At 43.7% G+C, this 17,713-nt stretch overlaps 1 long non-coding RNA gene across 1 annotated transcript; it reads right to left on the bottom strand.

Annotated features, from left to right (window-relative positions):
- Window positions 1-446: 446 nt before the first annotated feature.
- Window positions 447-16,812, bottom strand: LOC135575373 (uncharacterized). Its single transcript, XR_010465990.1, has 3 exons — window positions 16,393-16,812; window positions 3,799-3,899; window positions 447-2,973 (listed from the first exon to the last, which is right to left on the bottom strand). It is a non-coding gene; the product is annotated as an uncharacterized LOC135575373 (long non-coding RNA).
- Window positions 16,813-17,713: the final 901 nt, after the last annotated feature.

The following is a 17,713-nucleotide window of genomic DNA, read 5'->3' as shown; positions in this document are numbered from 1 at the left end:
TTGAAAACTTTACTTGACCAGCTGAGGTGAGCTATGCAAGGTTTGGATTCTCACTGATGATCCGAGTTTACTCTGCTTTCTTGGGGAGTGGACAACACAGCAGAGTGGACAGTTGATGAATAATGTGTTTGAGGATGGGTATATCTCCTATAAGAATAGATGGTCCCTGCTGAGTGGCCAAATCCATTTTTAGAACTGGTAGTAATAAAAATAATGCCAGTTTGGCAGCCTATCATTGCACCAATTAATTCATGTTGACTTCCCTGAATTACTTGTGTCCAATCAAAATTTAAAAGCTAAAAAAGTCAATATTTAATTTCAGCATTCTCAGCTGAAAAGGACTTTTTCTGCAATTTTTATGTGAAATGTAATCCAGAATCTTTTACTCGGATCGAGTGAATATTTTTTCCCTCAGCCAAGGAAAACAAAACAAAACCAAATAAAACCCCCACCCACCCAAACCCCTCAGCTCCTGCTGCGCGTTCACCACCGGATGATGCTCTCAGATGTGCGGGCTCCGTAGCGCTGACCCCAGAGCGACTGGAGCGGGTCAGGCCCTGGGCGCCGGCCATGAAGTGGTTTAGCAGAGCTCTCTGGGGTGCTTCGTGTCCTTCCTCTGCCGTTGAAGTGGGAGAAGAGATCCCAGTGATTCAAAGCAGTTGGAGACTTCTTCATAGTTGGGGGGATTCTCCAAGATGCAGTTGTGGCCACTTTCCATCACCTTCACACAACCCAACCAGTGGAAAAGAGCAGCTAACTGGGGAAAAAAATCTGGCTCGGGCTTCGTTTGGAGAAGAACTCCTGAGAACAGATGAAGCTAATCTGAACCATCCTCGTTTCTTGGACCTATAAATCTGGGCAGTAAATTGTTCAAGAACAGGTTTCTTTATAGGATCTCCAGGACTTATTACTTCTCAGTGGGATGGAAATCGCATGAAAAAAAGTGCTTTGTTTAGGTATTTTGGCACTGCTCCATCTTGTTTTAGAAAATATAATGGGAAGAATTTAATAGAATTTTTCTGATCTGCTGTGTGTTCTGAATTCCTTTTGTGTATTGGGCGGTGGCTTGGGGAAGTAGTATTTGCTTCTGAACAATGTTCACAGTCCCATGCTGCTTTTCTTTCTGCAGAGGTGGTGAGTGGGGAGTACACAGGTGGGCATTTAATAGGAAGAATAACTAAATGCACAATTCTCGCACTTCGAAATGCTCCCGTTGTTTGGCAAGAAGAGTCTGTGCTGATGGGGACCAGGCTGCTCCATGTTGAAGTTCGTGCTGGTCAGCGTGGTGCTGGAGGCCTCAGCCCAGAGAGTGGATGGAGGATGGAGCTCTGTCAAGGCAAGACAGTGCTAGAAGGCTTGTTTCTGCTTTGTAGACCAGATCTGGCCATTGCTGGGTCTCTGCTGCCCGAGCTGCAGGGACGGGTCAGTGATTTGCTGCCTCTGCAGTTTCAGGACCCTGTGAATTCTTGGGTGCACATACTCAGAACTAAGTAACTCGTTGGCACAGTGGCCTCTCTTGTGCTGTTCCTTCATCTGCCAACTTTTCCCTAGCACAGGCGAGTTCTCTCTCCTTCCATTAATGCACAGAACAAGACTTTTGGAAGGTGCCAGAAGTCGCCTGTAGGACTGAAGGACGTGGATGTCACACAGCATCCTCTGCGGATGCCTGAGACCAACAGTAACCTTACTGTATTCCCCCACCTTGATGAAAGGCAGCTCACAAGATTAAAATAACAGGCTGCAAAAGCAAATGCGGCATTATGCCGCATTAATCCTCTGACACAGCATTCATCTGAATGCCACAATGGCTGTGGTACTCCTGTACAGGCATGTGATTCATTCACCATTATTTGCCATAATTATATTGCTCAGAATTAGAAAGGATTAAATGAAGCTTGGTGGTCCATGCACTTAAGAGAAGCAATGGAAAAATCACCTTTGTTAAGCATTTTTCCATAATCTCTGTTTTTAACAACAATTTATTGCAGTAAATGTTTGCTAGTAGTCATTTGTCATCAAACCTTAAACACGCCTTTGATTTTTCTCGTGATTTATCTTGGTGTTTTGAAGGAATGGCCATGTGGTCACTTGTGCACTACAAACTATGATGGTTATAAATTGTAAATTACCTCCCTCCATGATGTAAGTCGCTGTTCAGCAGAACTAATGGAGCTTGGCCATAATGGAGACGTTTCAACCAAATTCTGATCACTGTTGGTTTTGATGTCATCCTGAAGTGGCCTAAGCTAGTCTACTTCAGGTTTAGCTTAAAAAGATATACATACATACATATATAAAATAATAGTGCTATGCTTCTTCCTCAGAGCTTGTGGTCTTTCTTTTCTGATTCACTTTTCAAATTATTTTCTTCTACCTGAAATGGCATTTAGAAAGCAAGAGGATTTGAGATTAATATATTTGTTTAAGAACTTGGTAGATCAGAGGATTTGAAGAAAAGAATTCTTAAGTCTATATACACAGTGATTGTGACAATAATAAAAGTTCAAATGTGGAGCTTAAAAATGTGTTAGGACCTAATTTGTCATTTCACTTATCAGTTTTGCATTAACGATACAAGTTCCTGAAGCTTTGAGGAGGTTTGGGGACCAGTTGTAAACTTGTAGTCAAGTACTAATAACATCTGAGCCACTTTTCACAACTGAAATCTGGCGTGCAGTCTCCACTCTCTGTAAACAAAACGTGGACATGTTGTATTTGCTATTTGGAAAAAAATAAATCAAATGTGGTCAAAAGGGGGAATAAAGGATCTGATCTATTTGTCGCCTTTGCGCTGGCAAGAAGAGGTGACAACTGTAATGTCACACGTTCCCCCCTGTGCAGCCCTCTGGCCCGCACTGCTCGGTGCAGTAGAGATGGGAACAGTCTCATTATCCACTTCTGTTTCCGAGAAGTCGCAGCCAGGTGAGATGGTAAAACGTGCTCCCAGGACAGCGGAGACTCAGGTCCGCACCGCTGAGAACAGAAAATGTGCGTTTCACTTATTAACTTGTGAGTAATTGGCCAGGTCAGGGGTTGGGTTTGCAAAACACAATAATTCCAGAAATTACACCAAAAATGTCCATGGTGCGGTACGAGGAAAGATTAACCCTCACCTAGTAAAGGCATAAGGCAACAGCTTGCTTTAAGGGGACCACGTGAAAAAGGGTCATGAAAAAAGGTTGTATGTTTTCTCCCATTAGTAAAATAAATTCTCTCCTAAAAAGGTACACGATTTGCAAAGGGTCAAGTAAATCGTAATAGCTTTTCAGTGGGGCCTGTTGTCCCAAACTTTTGCTTCTTAATGAAATAGTTTATGTATGTTTGTGATCAAAGAATCACCAGCATCATTAAGTTTTATGTCATGCCTGGTAGTGACCTTAATAAAAACGGTTAAGATCATGTAGTATATTGGTTAAGTCTCTCTATGGCAACACCTCAGTCTCAGGAATGGCTTAATATGCCATTTATTTCTCAATTCTGGCACCTCTGTACTGTTTTGTGAATTAGACGTTACTGATTAAGAAAAATAAGATTTAGAAGAGGAGCAAAGAAGCCCTGTGAAGTCAGAAGCCAGGCATAATTAGTTTGCACAGGTTTTGTTGTTAGAGTTTCAGGTATCAAATCAATAGAGTAACATTAATAATTAAGTACTTGGATAAATATACCAAGTCCTAGATTAGAGCTTTGAGCTGTAAAATGTTCACATAAAAGGTTTTCTTGTAGGCTCTAAATGTTCTAAAGTGCTATAGTATGACTTCTCAACTACAGATACTGTTAAGAAATACCAGGCTACTGTACCGGGGAGAGATTTGGGTGTCTCCAGGTTGGGTGGTACCTTCTGTATGTGCAGGGAACGTGCTGGTATCACTTCTGCATCATTTGTCTTTGCTTGGCTGCAACTGGGAAAAAAAAAAAGAAAAATGGAAATAAATAATAGTGAACAACAGAAATGTTAGGAAAAATGTTAGGAATGTTCCCAAGGCAGGGTGGAGAATGGTGCCTGTTCTTGGTATGTTTTTCCTTTTTAAATACCCTGAACGTGGCAGGACATGAGAGAGCCACCTGCATTCCAAGGGATCCCCAAGGGACAAGGGTGAGACCGGTCCCTCTGGCGTCCCCAGCGGTGCGGTGCTGGAACGGGGCAGGGAGAGCTCCTCCTCTGCCCCAGGGCCGTGTGAAGGCAGGTGGAATCCTCACTTGGAGTTTCCTCTCTGTGTGTCGTATGAAGACAGAAAAATAATTTTAAAAAGGTATTGGCTTTGTGTCGTGACAGTCTGTAAGTCGAGAATAATGATAATACTTCCTCTCCAAGTGGTTTACTTTTCACCATGCTGTTTTCTAGCAGTTAATCTAAACCAGATGTTGCAGTTTTGGTGTAATTAAGTGGCTTTTTGGGTAAGCTGGCTCACTTCAGATTATCAAAACATATGTATCTCTTATTAGTCCTTTTGTATCCCGTCTTTTAAGACTTCCATTTGGAAGCACATCCAAACCACTTTTGAGTAACTTTAATTATTATTTAATTTAGCATGCTGACATAAACTACCCAAAAAATCCCTGCTGTAGAGAGACTGATAACGCACTGACTGACAGCACCGGAACACTTTCCATTGGCATCGTTCATATGAAGAGCACAGAGAATTTTCTGTGGGACTTGCCTGGAAGGAACACAATATTTCTAATGGCTTTAATAGTTGCTCAGTAAGTAGGAAGAAGATGAGGGGGGGACAAACAAAGTACTTGTGCTAATGTGGTGATCCGTGCAGCTATACTGACATAGTAATCTGTGGGAATAAGAAAGAAAACATGGAATATTTTCCTTGTGGAAATACATGGGATGAAATGAGGCTAGATTGCCAAGTCTGGGGGTGACCTTTTTTTTAAAAAAACCTATTGCTTAGTATTTTGCCTTAGCTGGGATATTGTTTCTCACTTCACAGCAGAAATGGCCTTTAATTAGTAGAAAAGAATTTTGCTTTCTCTGAAAGAGTGGAAGGAGTCGAATGACTGAAGTAGTTATTCTGGGGTGATTCACTCTGGTTCTGTTTATTGTGAAATGACAAGGGGTTTATCAGTTTGCTTGCTGGCGGTGGTGTTTGGGGGCTCACAGCACTCCCAGTAGCTCTGGTTGCTCATTCCTGTGCTGGCGGTGGCACCAGCTCCTTCGTGTGGTGGCCCAGGTTGTGGGGAGCCCCCGAAGCCCGGGGGAGCTGCCAGCGCGGCCAAGGCGCCGGCCACAGCCCCAGCGCACGGTCTGTGACGGAGCTGGGACGATGGTCCAGAAGCTGCTTTCCACTGGGCTGCGGCCTCATGTGAGTGATGCAAGTGAACTAATTGGCTGTGTGGTTCCACCACATTCTGGAGGAGACTTCACTAATTACTTGCGTTGCAATTACAGATGAAAATACATTTCAGTAGAATTTAGTGTGATTGCAATCTCTTAAAAAGTTGATTAGAAACCAAGAGAGGTCTGTCTGCAGGACATCCTCCGTGGTGTTAGAACTGCGTGACTCTGCACAAACTGTGCAATGTAAAACTGGGAGGATTTTTGTCTGTCTCTGTGATCACTTTTCATTCTGTGATCACAAGAAAATTTACACTCCCCAGATGGGGCTGGGAATCTCACTGCCCAGCCCAGTGAGTGGATGTCCTCCTCCTTCAATCTCAGCGGCTCATGGCCATCCATCGTATGAAAAATAGCAGGAAGGCATTCCTTTCATGAAATGGGTAAACCAAAACTAGAGGGATCAGAAATTCAGGCTCTGTGTAGGGTTTCACTTTTTTGGTCTGCAGTACGTACACGTTTGTTTCTGCACTGTAACATATAGGTGTCACAGTACACTATGCATGTTCCACTTAGTTCATCCGTGTCTACGTAGGGGTGTTAGATGGAGGTGCCAATTTCTGCAGGTTTTTATGGGAAGTGCAGGGCTAAGCCAGGGGGTCAGAGGCTGTGAGGACGGTAGGTGGTGTCTTATTCTGGGCTCTCCATATTTTCAGTGGTATTTTTTAAGCAAAAGTCTTCATCATATTAGTAGCAAAATCGGAAAATCCGGCACTAGGGCCACCCAAGATCAGGGTTTGTGCAAAGCAAAACAAATGCTTAGAAAAGCCTGTGTGCAGACTGCAAGCGGATCACACACAACCCCTGTCAGGCTTCCAGGGTACAGGACAAGCCCAGCAGAACAGTAGCAGTTATCTGCAGGGCTGGGGCAGCACAGGGTAGCAGCTGCGAATACTTGTGCACAAATGGATCTCTTTATGTCAAAGTCTGGTTTTACACACATCTATATTTGTCATCTGAATATGGTCAAGTTGGAACTAATAAAACATAATGGCTAGTTTAATTAAAACAATTTAGTGGAGACTCCTAGATGCCTTCTGATGTAAAAGATACAATTTAAACAAAACAGAAGAAGCTGGTCGTTACTATCCCAGCTTAAATTTAGATTAGTCTGTGGATATTCAGTGGATCTAGGCTCAGCCAGTACACACTGGAAATTTCCATTCAAAGCCTTTATTAATTATGTTCATACAATTTAGTTTCATTATCCATATTTCTGACATCAGATTTTTTCGCTTATTTGTACTGTGTATTTTTATTGTGGATTGTTGGCATGGTAGTTCCATATATTATCCAAATCTATAATTTTGGCTTGAATTAGCATTTTACAGGCTGTATTTTAATGGCAAAACTTAATCACAAATCCGCAGTGGACAGACCTGGCGCTCTCAGCCCGCTCCTGTCTTCAGCTCTGTACTTTTCAGTGGGGACAGTCAGCCAGGCGCTTGGTGGCACACGACGGCAGCCTGTGCACGCCGTTGTGGTGGGATCACGCCACCTGGTTATTAGTCCCCGGTGCTGGCCCATGTCTCTAGGATGTGCCAAACCCAACGAGGAGGAGAAGAGCGTGAGCAATGGCCAGCGGGGAGGCAGCGTCCTCTGGCTGCGCGTACTGCACCCACCAAGGTCCCAAAAAACAAGAGGGAAGGAGTGCTGGGGTTTGCTGGGCTGGCTGGAGACACCTCTGTACGGCAGAACGGGCAGGGAGGGAAAGAAGAAATGGTGCTTTTTTTCACTTGGGTGAAGAGACACCCTACAAAACTGATTTTCCTCCCATTTTGGTTTTATGCTGTTGGTTTCCATGGAGGAAATTCTGATTCCCATTGGCATACATGGAGGTTTGGGCCCATGGTGTATTGGATGGTCACGGTCAGAAGGACTTGTAAATGCCTCTTGCGATGCCCCGTGTCTGTGTGCGGAGGAGTTGCTGCTGGGCAGCAGCGGCACCGGCGGCCCTGCCCGACCCGGCCCGTCCTCGGTCACACCGGTGCACACTGGGCGACAGTCTGCTCCAGCGCTCGCCCCCGACCTCTCGGGTGAGCGTATTAATTCTGATTTCTTAACTTATTTCACATGTTTTGACCAAATCCTCGTTAACAAACATAACTATTTTGGCAAAACCACTCAGATTTTTTTTCATAGTGTTGGGCTAACAGAGTTTAGTGCAACTATTGGAGTCAGGAGAGGAGCTTTGGAAGCTTTGTACTCCCTAAACTACTTGAATAAGCAATATATTTGCAATTAACCCCTAGTTGATAGCTCCTGATGCAAAGCATCCCCTTTATAACAGTGTTCTGCATAGTTACTTTATTTTCTTGAGGAAATGTGATTGTTTGGCTATTGGAAATGAACTGCTTGTCCCTGTTAACGAACCAGCTCTCAGAATCTGGCCGAAATTGTCAAAAGTGACTTTGGATGCTGCTCTGGCTGTGTTCAGAGTCCTCCCCGGGGCTTGCTGCTGCACTATCAATGTATCAGATGAATCGATGCTGTCGGTGCAATAATTTTAGGCAGAAGACAAAACCACTTCAAAGAGTGTAATGACTTGAGAGTTTGTCAATAAGATGTCTTAATGTTTTTGACAACACCCATTTTGTTGACACAGTGGGTGAGGAAGCCTGACATCATTTATTGTGTCAAGTGAACAGATTTAGCTGCTGCTGAACCACATGGTAAATTACCCTTTTCTCCCTTCCTGTTGGTTCGAGCTATCAATCCTGGTTTCCTTTTGGAAGCTGATGATTACTTCCCCCCCCATCAACTAAAAGACAATTTCATTATTTCTCAGGAAAGAAAAGGAGTGTAATTTCTGAATCCCTCTGGAAGGAGCCTCTGAAGGGCCATTCATTCATATTTAGCAAACTAGTTGAATAAGAGATCCCATCCCATTGCTGAAAGAAAAAGTGAGATAGCGTTATTTGTAAGCATGGGTCTTTTATAAGCTAAAATCTGTTTTGCCATGCATGGCAAGTTTCCAGCTAATTTAAAACATTTAAAGTTATGCAAAACCACTTAGAGTTGAAAAATATGTAAAGATATGTAAAGACACTAAGTATCTTGTTCACTATTATAATAGCAGAAAAATCAAGACCATGTTTTGACTTGGGATTTTATCTTTAGAACTCTTTGCAGACCGGCTTTTTCCTATACCTGTGTGTTTAGTTTCTTCTTCAAACGTTTTCCCTTCTTTTCTACTTAAAACTTATAAACTTTGATAGTCTTTCATAATGATTAATCTTATTCATACAGGGAAGTCCATAAAGATTGTTCACCAGTATTTGTCTTCAAACTTTGAAGTCTCCTAATTGCACAAAGATAGATACATTAAACAATTACCTAAATGCTCAAAAGAGAGAGAACAAAGGAAATAAGGAGTGATGTAATCCCCGAGGGAGCCACGTTGCTCTCTCCAGGAGGAAGCTGTTCTCTTAAAGTTGGCACAACTACTGGGATGCTCAGCTGTCACTTTCTTCTCACATTTATTCTGAATGAACACAATCCATCCATCAGTGCTTAAGGAGTTTTCTAACAGTACATTGACCTTGAATGCGGCACATTGATTTTCAGTAACGCATCACAAGTAGGGTCGTTACTGAGTCATCCAGCAGTGGATGTGATTGGGAGCAGATTTCTGAAATTCCAATACTGTGCCACCTGCCTCCAGTGATGGATCATGGTGCTGCTCCCCATCAATCCTCACCTCCTGCTCAAAAAATGTGACACCTGGATGAAATTCATCATTATATACAACACAAGGCAAAACCACACGGTTACAGTGGGGGCTTTTCAAAAGCCTCCGTTCCTCTTGTGAGGATGCTTTACAGTGGCATTTATTTAGAGGGGCTGCTTGTAGAAGGGCCGAGTGGCAGTGGTGACAGAGATGTAAGCACTACAGGGAATTAATGCTGCGACGGGGACTGAGCAATAGATACAAACAGTCTGGATCCGAAGCTGTTAGAGGTTAACATGAGATCAATTAGGGTGATTGTTCTGTAGATTGTAATGGACAAATATGCGTATACAAAAAGGGCATTAGTGAAATTGAGGAGGAAGAACGAATAGAAATTAACTGATGTTAAAGTAAAAATCAAACTGGGAAAGATTTTGTGTTCTTCTAAAGTGCCTGACGGTCTCGGTGAGTCTGGAAGGGGATCTTTGGACAGGATTCTCCAGAAGGACAGCTGAAACGTGCCTGCCTTTCTGCACTTTGGAAGGGTCAAGTAAACTAATGACGTTTCCCCCTCGTTATGTATATAAATGAAATGCTAAGAGCAGAGGCCGGGTTCCTCAGAAGTGTTTGGGTCCCTGGTGCCCACTGAGATCAGGAAGAATTTGCTCACCCTTTAGATTTCAGGTTTATGACTTCTGAAGCAGGAAAGGAGAAGTAATTCTTTCTTTTCTTGAAACTGGCATTTGCTTTGAATACGGTGGTTCTGTAGCCAAGCTGATGCGCTGCTATTTGTGTTTTTTGTTCCAAATGGTTAAGAATGAGCTACTGCATGGAGCAGGCTGGGAGAATTAATGCTGTGGTGACTTGTAATGTGGCAAATTTTACATTCCTCCGTATTTCACTGAGTTGCAGCTGACGCTGAGAATCCTGAAAAGGGCTCAGGTAGCCTGTTAAATTATTCTCTCTCCATCTGTGGGTAATTTTGCAACGATTTTATTAAAAATATATATAATATGTACTCCACAAGCAAAATAAAACCTGGTTCCAGAATAGGAAGTAACCATCTGAAAATGAAATCAAGTTGATAATACTTCCTTACTATGTATGGTTGCTTCTGTCTAACATCTAATTCCTGTTTAAATCAAGAGGGCCTTACTGGCTCGAGTATGATACAGTCGGACTATTATGGACCACTACAGCTGCTTTATAGCAAACCACGTCCCCATTCATCCTGTTTAATACCGGCCGCAGCCTGTCTGCTGGTCGCTGCAGTTGTGCTGGGTGTTTGAGCAACTTCTCTGCATCTTTTGGGCTTTTGGTCCAACCTGCTTTGAGTCCATGGGGTCAGCTCACAGTGACAGTGATCTAAAACCTTTTAAGATCATCTCTGCTTCTTCCAGCCCACTTATGCTGCCCTCTTCCCCCAGCTTGTGTTCTGAAGAGAAATGTTAGTTATTTGACAGACAAGTATGTACTCAAATTAAGCCTCAGGAAAGCCATCCAGCATCTTTAGGCATCATGCGGCATGTAGCTCCAAGGTATGCTTCTAGAAACACCGCAATCTCTAGGTGAACAGGTAAACTGACCTGTGCTCCTTCCTAAATCTCTTAATAAGCCACAACTATTTTAAGCATGAGAGAAGACAATGAGTAAAGACAATCCTGCTGGCAGGGGGAGAAAAGAGGAGTCTGCGACTCAGTCTGCTCCCAGCTCTGCTGTAAACGTCAGGTGCACCCTTGGGCATCTCACTTATTGTATCTTGGATTTCTCATTGGTAGAACTGACATCATAAAAATGTACTATTGTCAAACAGGTCAGCTGAGGTTTAACACAGAGCAACGAATGAAATCGCCTCCTCGGGCAGGTTGATGCTGCAAGGAGGGAGGGGTCATCAGCAGGATTCCCATCCATACCATGGGGGGGCTGGGTGCTCACTTCTGGCTTTGTGTGTGCATTTCAGAGTAGGAGTTGCTTTTGAGTTCTGCTAAAAATATTATCACCTTAGTCTAATTTTAAGTTAATTGCCTGAGGGAACTCGCTTTGACAGATCCAAGTATTAAAATGTATTGTTTATTGAAATAAAAACCCAAAGCATGTGCTGACGTCAGGCTCATCCATCTGAAGACTATGCTAGGGGATGATAATGTGGTGGGAACTGAAGAGCTACCTACACCATAGCAGTGATGTAATATTTCAGGTCTGTTCTGATTAGAAAGCCAAGCTGAAGCGCATCTTTTTGTGCACTAAAACCACCTCAGACCTTCTCGTTAGCTAAATGAGCTCATGTTAGAAAAGGGCAGCACGTTTTTGGTGTGTTCCCTGGGTCAGGTCCTGTGCAGTGGGACAGAGCCTGGCACAGAGGTTGGGCAGCTGGGTGCTCGTACAGCCCTTTCTGCTCCCTCTGCTCCAGGGTGAGTGTTTTGGGGAAGGGATCAGGAAGGGGAGCCAGCAGCTCTAAATGGTGTCACTAAGGTCACTGGAGCTCTGCTGTCCAACCAGCAGAGGTGGAGGAGCAAACCGTGAATGGGGAGAGAAGATAGAGCTGGGTTGCATTGGTTTATTTTGAGTTAAGTATTTAACCTCTCCATGTCCGACTGCTGTAAAGCCACATTTAGAATCGTAAACTGGATTATAATCATGGTTGCTATTCATCTGGGATGTTGCAAGTTTCAGGTTTTTTATGTTACAGAATACCTTGACCTCTCCAGATAAGTGTTGCTATAAATCTAGAAGATACAGTTCATCAGCAGAGCTAGTGAAACATGTTTTATTTGAGATAGCTCAAATATACTTCTGCATGTATTGTATGAAGGTGTGCATTTGTTTTAACTCTGGATATCAGAATTATGTGAAAACAAATGCGGTTGATGTACTGATATAAATCTGGTTTAGTTTTTCAGAAAGCAATTAATTGTCTGTGTGTTTTTCCCAGGCATGTTTTGTATGTATCTCTGGTTGCTCTAAACAAACAGCAGAATTTTCTCCCAGCAAAAGTAAAAACCATTAATACTAGAAGAATTAAGTTGGTATTGGACTAGAAGGCTCGTTTTTCAGGGCTATTTAAGTCAAGCAGTTGAATTCCCTCAAATCTGAAAGACTATGTCAATGTGAGGAAATACCAAAGTTTTAAAGTTGAATTTTATTTGATTTTCTATTTGGTTCTACGAGTTACACTGTTAGTGATGTCAGAGACAGTGCTCACAGTTTACTGCTTGGTCTGCCAGTGAGTCTTTAATGTGCTCTGCATGTCTTAATATCCTAGCAAACTCCATTACATCTTAATGCTCTAAATATTACAGACTGTGATGCAGTTTTCTTCCTTTCCTTGGGAGCTTCTTCCCCACGTTTGTTGAGACTCCCGGAGCATGTGTCTCTGACGGTTGGCGGTGACGCGGCTTGGCGAGCACTGACCCACGGCCGGCGTGGGGTGGAGGGCAGCGGCACTGGAGCGATGGTCGCTCAGCGTCCCACGTCTCCACAAACCTTCTGTGTGCATCAGAGCAGTAACAGCATGGAAGGAATTACCAGACCTCTCTGTGTGACCCGCCTTCAGCTGTGCAGGAGGAACATGTCTGAGTGGAGGAGAAAACCCTGCTGGGTGTCAGAGGCGTGGGAGGTGGGAAGGGGATGAATGTCCTTAGGAGGCCCTGGCCACCAGCTCTCCTTACTGGGACAAGAAAGAGAAACTACCATTCATGTATGTAGTTATATCGATGCTATTGCAGGAACAAAACCGGTTTAAAATGGTTAATGCCTGAGCTGGACCATTTGAAGCTCAGCGCATCTTCCTGGCCGTGCCTCCCCGCTCTCACAGCGGATAGATCCCTGCTGCAATGCCGCTGCTATAAATGAGGTTACTTGTCATTTATGTTATTGAGAGAGGGCAAGCCAGCCTGGGGTTTCTGGCTAGGGAAGGATCTTGTTTAAATTGATGGCTACTTTAGGGCATTGCAATGACCCCACTGTACGCGTTGCATACATGTTACTCTTACACGTACACATTGCTCTGAGGCATCTGGAGCTCATGATGCTGGGGATGAGATGCTGCAGCACATGAACTTCTCATCTAGTTGCTGGGCTGCTTGTCTTCTGTCGTCAGACAGAATCACTCTCGCTTGCTAAATCTCCATGGCCGGACCTGGTTGCCCATTCCTCTGTGTGTGTACTCAATAAATGGCAGCTGCTTGTTTGTTCCGTAAGTCAGCCTTTAACTTAAATCACTTTCGTAGTTGGAAACATCAACTAAAAAGTTGCCGTTCGTGTGTTGGTAGGAAGGTGCTCACTGCCAAGCAGCCCGAGATCTTCCTGTATGCCTTACCTCAGCCGTGTTGGCAATTGGGCCATCAATCTAGAGAATTAACTTCAGCAAGACCTTAGTCATTCTTGGAAATTACAGTGATCATTTCTCTTTCTTTCTCTCTCTTTCATATTTAAATGGTAGGGTTTTCAAGCATATTTTTATGGACCTAATTAATGCATGTGACAGGCTTCTGATGCAAGGTGGAAGAAATGACAATTAAATATCTTGGAATAAGCACATTCCAGGGGGTGCACAAGCAAGTCTTTGTGCAGGGCACTGTGGGAGAAAGTGCGCAGCAACAAAGCAGCGATGTGTTTTCATTTGAAACAACAGGACTGAAGGGAAAAAAGAAAACAATTCATTAGCATTTGTGAGGGAAGTTTGCAATAACCCTCAGTGTTTTGTAATCCTGCGGGTTTGTACTCTTCTACAGGGCAATTTTTGTGCTATAGAAAAACCTTAAGTTCCTACTGTGGGCCCTGGAGATCAGGACGAGGTTAGTGGCAGTAACACTGGTAAGCCACCACATTGTTTTGTCTGAAGCGATGTTGCATTGCTGACACATCAAATTTAGAGATGGGCTTGAGTTTTATCACTATGAAAGTTTAAGCTTTTTCCATCTACTGCTAATGCACCTTGTTACATGGCCATATTCTCTCCAGCTCTCATCAAATAACCAGTTTACCTTGCTGTGCAAGACTCAGACAGTAAAATGTAAATGAAACCAGAGCCATCATTAATGGAAGTGTTCATGTGTCCAGAGCTGCCGTCTCTGGAGGCTAACACTGGAGAAAAGATGATAACGTGGTACATAACAGACTATGACGGATCGTACCCTCTCAGTTCCAGGTGGTTCTCCAGTCATAAAAGAATAAAGGAGACCAAGATATGGTGTTTAATAAAACAACCACCTGAATTACAGAACTCCCTGGTATGGTATATTGTGGCATAAAGAAGTAGAATTCAGTTATATGTTTTGACTACCCAGATATACTGTCTGTTCAGGGCTTTTGCCTTTTCAGACACTAGGCAGAGGATTGCTGGATGCCGTGGGATTGCTGTGGGGCTACTAGGAATATGCTAACAGCTTTGGTTTTGTGGTATTTGTTAGGAAAACAAGTGTGAAGTTCAGGCTCTTTTAAGAGGTGATGGCCTTGCTCCCTTAAAAGCAGTGGGAGCACCACCGTGGATTTAGTCCAGGCCATATCTGCAGTTTAGCTTAGTCCAGTCGAAGTGAAATATCATCTCAAGCTGCTACGGGCTGATAGGAGCAACGCCAGGACATGTGTTTGTTATCTCCCCATCCTGCTCAGGTGTTTCTGCAGCCCTCCTTGAATCTGCTCAGCAATGAAGTTAGGACGGACAGCAGTTAAACTCCCCCTGAGCAGGCGACTACGATACTCCCGAACTGTTTACACTGTGCGATAATAAATGGATTTAACATGGGGAGCTCTGATATGCGTGCTTCCCGGCCTGGCTCAGAGACCCCTGCTTGGGAGAGGGGGCTCAAGCATCCTCTGAACGTGCCCTGGGCCCCCAGGACACTGGGCTGCTGGGGGGCACCGGGCCCTGCTGGTGCCCTTGCGCCCCCCTTGGTCGGTGGCACTGGAGGAGCTGCTCTTCATCTGCTGCCACCGTGCATCTGATAGCTACCGATAATGAGCTCCACCTAGGATGAGGTCCTGAGAGCTATGGCTAAGTGATTTTTTAGGTGACTGTATTTAAAACTTACATCAACAAGCAAAACACAGAAGACAAAAGCAGCTTTTCATGGTGCTATAAGATAAGTTACATATTGCTTAATGTCTGTATTGAGATACAAGTAACAGTATCTTTAATTTTTAGTACATGCATATACACACACACCAAGTTGTCACTTTCTTGGGATAAGATTGTGCCTATAAAATGATTAGTGTTCTACTGATTGTTTTAAAATAACTCAAGCGGCATCTGAATTTATTTACATACATGTTATTGCCTTTCATAAACACAGCTGTATGCAGAATGCCAATTCAAGGATATTTTTGGGAGTTCATCCAACAGTTCAGCTGAGATAAAGGCAGCTCACTAACCTAATCTCATTTTCTCTCCCAAGGGCTATGGACCTAGAAGGTGGCCACCACCTCTTTGTTCCTGTGCCCTGAACACCTGGAGATGTGAAGGGGCTTGGGATGGTTGACTGGGCCAGTAGGGTTGCTGCTGGAAGGACGCTGGAGGAACTGGTTGCTGGAGATGCCAACGTGTGCGGAGCAGTAGCCACCAGCCAGCTCACCCGAGCCTTTTCTTACATGGCAGTGCTGGCCAGCCCGAGTGTCCAGGGCTCATGGCAGGAGAAGAGGCTGTGGGGTCATCCCTGTGTTCTGTTGGGAGTCCTGGTGCTCTAGGCAGCCCCTGCCTTGCGCACACCCTGCTCATCTGCCGCCTGCGCCGAGTGACAACGAAATTATGGATTTAGGTCAAATTCCATTAAGACCACACCTTTAGCAGCACACGTTCACCCTCTGGAATTTAATATTGCTCTTCGTTTAGTGATTTCCTTCTTCCCAGTTGTTTTCTTTTGAATTTAGGATAATATAAATCATTATTTGAAGTAGGCTATTTAGAAAGCCCTGCACTGTTATTATTTAGTAAGCCAGAGTTACATTATCACTGGCTTCAATCTATGGTTGATGAAAAGATTTTTCCTATTTAAGAGGCAGAAAAAAAAGTAAAAGTCTTTAATGGTTTTTGTACCTATTCCAAGATCATCAACATGCAGTATAATTAGAAAGTTCTTGTCTCGTTTAAAATCTTTTTTCTGTCTCATGGGACTTCAGCATTAAAAATGCAAGATTTATGTATATCATATAATTATTTATTTGTAACACAGCAGCACTTAGAGGTATCATTCAATCTTGGGGCCCTATTTATATGAAGCTTTGTATTAGCAATAGTGCTATTGAGTCAGACTAAGAAATCCCAAGCTGAGGTTGCGCTAAGTATTGTACAAATCTATCGCAGTGATCGCTGCCTGGAAGAATTTATATTATAAATAGTTAAGATGGACAGTGGTTAAGACAGGAGAGAAGGAATACTCACCCAAACTTGTCAGATGAGGCACTGAAGTGCATCATGATCCGAGAGCAGATTTAGGTCTGTAGGAAGTTAAGTCAGGGACCTGAAGGTCTTTTTCATCTGGTCCTGCTGAGGATTTACCCGCTTTCCATAGGCGCAGCCTTGCTCGGGGCACCGACCGCTGAGCCTGGGCGTCCCGGGGCCGACTGCAGCGCTTCCCCCAGAAACCCGCGGACAAGAGCCGTGCTGCCTGCTCTCGTCTTCTGTGGATTTTGTGGATCTGTGGTCTGGCTCCCTAGAAAACGACAATGATTTCCTGGCTAATCGAACCTGCGTTAAACCTAGAAGGAATCCATGTCACCAGGCAGCCTTCCAGACCCTTTTGAAAGCTAAATACTAACAAGATTTATTATGTCCCTATGCTTCATTCTCTTTCTTGGAGTACTCTGTGTAGCATGTGGCTATCTTTGATTATTCAGGCTATTTGCTCTTCATATTTTACATTTCTGAGTCAGAGTAATTCTTGGAAGAAATAATAATAAAAACCCCTCATAACGACTGCTATGCAAAAGTCAGCTTTGTGAACTATTGCTAGGAATACAAAGGAGCTAGTAAATAGAGGTTATTTTTCTGGCTAATTGACCCAATTAGAAGTAGACACTCAGGGACAAATAGTCCCAAGATGTATCTGTTGAAGATCTTCCCGAACAGCTGGTAACTGACTGGGAGGCAATGGGCAGCTGCCTCCAGTTAAGAGCGGGATTTGGCTTAGTGGGTCCATGCACAGAACAGTGAGTTTAACTGGTCAGCTGGGAAAGGGGAAAGCTCGCTGGCTTGGTTGGAAGTCCCTGGAGCTACATAAAGTCCATATCCATGTGAAAGTAAGTCTCTTTTCATGAAAAAGCAGCTCTAAAAGGATTGTGGGGTGAGGGGAGTCAAACCGAATGTAGTTTACAAATCTCGTTAAAAGGTTTTGGACTGGCTCTGTCACTAGAATGCTTTATTTTAACAAAGTCAAGTCCCCAAAACTATAGGAGCGAATTGCAAATTGGGTCACTTTTCTTCTGCTTCACTTAGGGCTTTTGGAATTCAGAAGCAGATGTCTAAATTAATATACGTATGTGTTCCTTATATTAACAATCCCATTAAACCGTGCTGCCCTTCCCACCCGCCCCCCTTTCCAGAAATATGTCCTATCATTAGCTGCTATCTGGAATCGACAGCGGAGTAATTTGAACTGGGGCTCCCAGGGGCCTCCTCCTTTACTTCCTGCTCTAGGAATAAGGTGTGTATTGATTAGATATCAGGCTGTAATTGGGCTCCAATCTCTCTGCCTCAAGATATA

The sequence above is a fragment of the Columba livia genome, chromosome 13 (assembly GCF_036013475.1).
Source record: "Columba livia isolate bColLiv1 breed racing homer chromosome 13, bColLiv1.pat.W.v2, whole genome shotgun sequence".
NCBI classification, from domain to species: Eukaryota; Metazoa; Chordata; class Aves; order Columbiformes; family Columbidae; genus Columba; species Columba livia.
This window is presented reverse-complemented; position numbering and strand designations above follow the sequence as displayed.